We start from the raw sequence: 5,871 nt of genomic DNA, 5'->3' as shown, positions 1-5,871 counted from the left end.
AACTATGTTAGAACTGCTTTATGTGATCTTGGAGCCGGTGTTAGTGTTATGCCTCTCTCTTTGTATCGTAGACTTGATTTGAATAAGTTGACACCTACTGAAATATCTTTGCAAATGGCTGATAAATCAACTGCTATACATGTTGGTATTTGTGAGGATGTGCCTGTTGTGGTTGCAAACGTTACTATTTTAACGGACTTTGTTATTCTTGATATTCCCGAGGACGTTAGTATGTCTATTATTCTTGGAAGACCCTTTTTGAATACTGCAGGGGCTGTTATCGATTGCAACAAAGGCAATGTCACTTTTCATGTTAATGGTAATGAGCATACGGTACACTTTCTGAGGAAACAACCTCAAGTTCATAGTATAAACTCTATTGGAAAAATTCCATTGGTTATTTTTGGAGGTTTTGAATTTCCTCTTCCTACTGTCAAGAAGAAATATGATATTCTTATTATTGGGGACGTGCATATCCCCATTGAGGTAACATAGTGTTATTCGAATTTCTCCGGTTCCATGTTATTCGGAATGAGTTTGTTAACAAGACTTGATCAACCTTGTTAGTGGATTCCTTTTGATGAGTATGAGATGGATGAAGTTAGAAAGCACAACTCTCTATACCCTCCTTTTACTTTTTGTTATTTTGCTGAAATAAAGCAAAAATAGTATTTTCTGTCAGTTTTCTGAATTATCCATGCAATAAAAAAATACCCTGAAAATAAAAGTTCTGCAAATGCCCCGAAATTGAAATATGTTTTGTTCTGGAATATTTGAGAATATCTGGCACTGAGAACACAGCAGGGGGAGCAAGCACTTGGCCACAAGGGTCCAGGGCGCGCCCACCCCTACAGGGCGCGCCCCCTGCCTCATGGGCCCATGGTGGCTCCCCTCCACTTATTCCTGCACCCACACACTCCTTCTTCCTCCCAAAAAAATCACCAACCAGCTCAAGCACGAGTTCTAGCTCATTTTTCTGCGATTTTCGATCTCCTTGCTCAAAGCACCTCTCATGAAACTGCTTTGGGAGATTGTTCCTTGGTATGTGGCTCCTCCAATGGTCCAATTAGTTTTTGTTCTAATGCTTTATTCATTGCAAATTTTTGCTGCCTAGGTGACCCTATTCTTGAGCTTGCATGTCAAATTTATATGGTCCCAAGTAGTTCTAATGCATGATATAGTCTCTAGGCACTTGTGGGAGTAGTTGCCATCAATTTTGTTGAGTTTGGTTCACTTTTATTTGAAGTTACTAAAAATTTCAGAAATTTTCAGAAAATGATGAAGAGATTTTTGAGGGGCTCTTCGAGCCGAAGCTCGAAGGAAAAGCAAAGTGAAGAAGAAGAGAGGCCCAAATATAATCTCCCTCGCACCGCGGAAGTTCGGCCATGTGAATGGCCTTGTGATGATTTCTTGAGAGCAGCCGGGATTTATGATGATTTTTATGAGTTGGCTGAGAATGCAGGCCTCACCGACTTCCTCCGCGACCAACGCGAACAGTATCTCTTACTCACTAATATCTTTGTGCAAAATTTTCATTTCCGTTCTAGGAGGTCACCACCTACGGTGGATTTTTATTTATATGATGAGTATAAGGAGATGACCCTTCGTGAATTTTGTGAGGTTTGCAAGTTGCCTTTTCCGGGCAGCGTAGAGGAACCACATCGTGACGATGTGGAGGGGTTTATTGATACAATTGCTGTAGGGGAAACTAGGAAAGTTTCCGATGCAAGAATTACTAGCATACATTTCACTGTTTTACTTTACTTTGCATTATTTGCTAGTAGATGCTTAATTGGTCGCGGAAACTGTGGCAACCTAAGTGCCCCTGATATTGTTATTTTGTGCCATGCCTTGTTTCGTGATGACTCATTTAGTACGGGCGCTATTGTTGCAAAGCGGTTAAATCTTAACCGTACTAAGGACCCCATCTTGGGAGGCATCTTCGCCTCACGCCTCGCTTCATACTTTAATATACCTATTAGGCATTATGAGAAAGAAGAAAAATTGTTGCCTACCGTTCTTCTAGATTACAAGAGTATGGTTGCACATGATTTCATTGTTAAGAACAGGAAAAATGAGCTTAACTATAGACTGTTATTTGATAAAAATCACCCTCAGATTATTACCTTGCCTGCTCCTTCCTTGTTTGATTTATCTGCAGGTGAGTACCTTGTTCTGTTTGAGGCCATTCACGCCTACCGGAACCCCACATCAGCTACAGAGCCAGATCCGGAACCACAATTTGTTCCCCCACGCCAGTCTGTTTACCGGTGGGACCCGGAGGAGGTTGCCAACCAGTGGTAACCCGAGGCTTCATCTCAGTACGACCCCAACTATAACTTCAGATATCCGCCAGGCCAGCCGTGGCCATAGACCAACTTAGGCCAAAAACCTAAGCTTGGGGGAGTACGTATTTCTCACCGACATTACATTCATATTCACACACTCATGCTAGTTGTCTGTGCTCATACTTTTTCACTGTAATATTCATGCTAGTTTATTTTCCTTTTTACGCTTTCTTATTGTGTGTTTGAAAAACATTAAGAAAAACAAAAAAAATTAGTTGTAGCTTTTAGCTAGTTTACTTTTCTTGCTGTAGTAGTATTAATTAAAAGAAAACCCAAAAAAATATTTCCCGTTCTTCTTTTGCTTGTTGGGAGCCTTCCCGTGTAAATAGTTTTATTTCTTTTCTTTGGGGGTCGATAGGAGAAGACCATAATGAAAATGTTGAAGTGGCTCTTATATGCATTATTGTTGATTTAACCAAGAGCCCATATTGCCTTGTCTTCTCCAGTTTATTGGATGCTTGCAGATTCCAGCTTAGTCCAATGCACGTGCACTATTATTATTCACATCATTCGGTCGTGCAAGTGAAAGGCAATTATGACGATATATGATGGACTGATTGAGATGAGAGAAGCTGGTATGAACTCAACCTCTTTTGTTTTTGTAAATATGATTAGTTCATCGTTCCTGATTCAGCCTATTATGAATAAACATGTTTGCAATGAAAATTAGAGATTATAGTTGCTTATGCCATGCTTAATTAGCTAGGAGTTTATAATGGTTTATCATGCATGCCAACATGCTATTAAAATGGTTGTGATGTGGTATAGTAGGGTGGTATCCTCCTTTGAATGATTTAAGTGACTTGACTTGGCACATGTTCACACATGTAGTCGAAACAAAATCAACATAGCCTTCACGATATTTATGTTCATGGTGGATTATATCCTACTCATGCTTGCACTCAATGTTTAATGCATGTTCATGACTGTTGTCGCTCTCTAGCTGGTCGCTTCCCAGTCTTTTGCTAGCCTTCACTTGTACTAAGCGGGAATACTGCTTGTGCATCCAATCCCTTAAACCCCAAAGTTATTTCCATATGAGTCCACTATACCTTCCTATATGCGGTATCTACCTGCCGTTCCAAGTAAATTTGTATGTGCCAAACTCTAAACCTTCAAATGAAATTCTGTTTTGTATGCTCGAATAGCTCATGTATCAACTAGGGCTGTCGGTATCTTCCATGCTAGGCAGGTTATTCTCAAGAGGAGTGGACTCCGCTCCTCACTCACGAGAAAATGGCTAGTCACCGGGATGCCCAGTCCCATGCTTTATGCAAACCAAATCAAAATAATTGCAAACAAAACTCCCCCGGGACTGTTGTTAGTTGGAGGCACCCATTGTTTCGGAGAAGCCATGGACTGATGTTTGTTGGTGGAGGGGGAGTAAAAACTTTACCATTCTGTTTGGGAACCGCCTATAATGTGTGTAGCATGGAAGATATCGCCATCTCTCGGTTGTTATGTTGACAATGAAAGTATGCCGCTCAAAATATTATTCATCTCTATTTCAAAATCGAGCTCTGGCACCTCTACAAATCCCTGCTTCCCTCTGCGAAGGGCCTATCTATTTACTTTTATGTTGAGTCATCACCCTCTTATTAAAAAGCACCAGCTGGAGAGCACCGCTGTCATTTGCATCCATTACTATTAGTTTATATTGGGTATGACTGGATCTCTTTTACCATGAATTACAATGTTTAGTTAGTCCTTGATCTTTAAAGGTGCTCTGCATTTTATGTTTTGCGGTCTCAGAAAGGGCTAGCGAGATACCATCTTGTTATATCATATCATGATTGTTTTGAGAAAGTGTTGTCATCCGAGATTTATTATTATTGCTCACTAGTTGATAATGCCATTGATATGAGTAAACATGAGACCTAAATGTTATTGTGAATATGGTTAGCTCATAATCTTTGCTGAAAACTTGAATGCTGGCTTTACATATTTACAACAACAAGAGCAAACAGAGTTTGTAAAAGTTTTTCTTTATCACTTTCAGTTTATCAACTGAATTGCTTGAGGACAAGCAAAGGTTTAAGCTTGGGGGAGTTGATACGTCTCCAACGTATCTACTTCTCCAAACACGTTTGCCCTTGTTTCGGACTCTAACTTGCATGATTTGAATGGAACTAACCTGGACTGACGTTGTTTTCAGCAGAATTGCCATGGTGTTATCTTTGTGCAGAAACAAAAGTTCTCGGAATGACCTGAAACTTCACGGAGATTATTTTTGGAAATAATAAAAAATACTGGCGAAAGAATCAAGGCCAGGGGGCCCACACCCTGTCCATGAGGGTGGGAGGCGTGCCTGCCCCCCAGGGCGCGCCCCTACCTCTGGGGCCCCCTGGAGCTCCACCGACCTCAACTCCAACTCTATATTTTTCGTGTTCGGGGAGAAAAAAACCAGAGAGAAGGATTCATCATGTTTTACGATACGGAGCCGCCGCCAAGCCCTAAACTCTCTCGGGAGGGCTGATCTGGAGTCCGTTCGGGGCTCCAGAGAGGGGAATCCGTCACCATCGTCATCATCAACCATCCTCCATCACCAATTTCATGATGCTCACCGCCGTGCGTGAGTAAGTCCATCGTAGGCTTGCTGGACGGTGATGGGCTGGATGAGATTTATCATGTAGTCGAGTTAGTTTTGTTAGGGTTTGATCCCTAGTATCCACTATGTTTTGAGATTGATGTTGCTATGACTTTGCTATGCTTAATGCTTGTCACTAGGGCCCGAGTGCCATGATTTTAGATCTGAACCTATTATGTTTTCATGAATATATGTGAGTTCTTGATCCTATCTTGCAAGTCTATAGTCACCTACTACGTGTTATGATCCAGCAACCCCGAAGTGACAATAATCGGGACCACTCCAGGTGATGACCGTAGTTTGAGGAGTTCATGTATTCACTATGTGTTAATGCTTTGGTCCGGTACTCTATTAAAAGGAGGCCTTAATATCCCTTAGTTTCCACTAGGACCCCGCTGCCACGGGAGGGTAGGACAAAAGATGTCATGCAAGTTCTTTTCCATAAGCACGTATGACTATATTCGGAATACATGCCTACATTACATTGATGAATTGGAGCTAGTTCTGTGTCACCCTATGTTATGACTGTTACATGATGAACCGCATCCGGCATAATTCTCCATCACCGATCCAATGCCTACGAGCTTTTCACATATTTTTCTTCGCTTATTTACTTTTCTGTTGCTACTGTTACAATCACTACAAAACCCAAAAATATTACTTTTGCTACCGTTACCGTTACTATCATACTGCTTTGCTACTAAATACTTTGCTGCAGATACTAAGTTATCCAGGTGTGGTTGAATTGACAACTCAACTGCTAATACTTGAGAATATTCTTTGGCTCCCCTTGTGTCAAATCAATAAATTTGGGTTGAATACTCTACCCTCGAAAACTGTTGCGATCCGCTATACTTATGGGTTATCAAGTGCCAACTTTGCATACATGTGGATCGTGTTAAGAATATGTTTTGTGATAGCTATATTGTTGAATTT

Source organism: Triticum aestivum, chromosome 7D (genome assembly GCF_018294505.1).
Source record: "Triticum aestivum cultivar Chinese Spring chromosome 7D, IWGSC CS RefSeq v2.1, whole genome shotgun sequence".
NCBI classification, from domain to species: Eukaryota; Viridiplantae; Streptophyta; class Magnoliopsida; order Poales; family Poaceae; genus Triticum; species Triticum aestivum.
The sequence above is the reverse complement of the archived record's forward strand: the minus strand, read 5'-3'. Positions refer to the sequence as shown.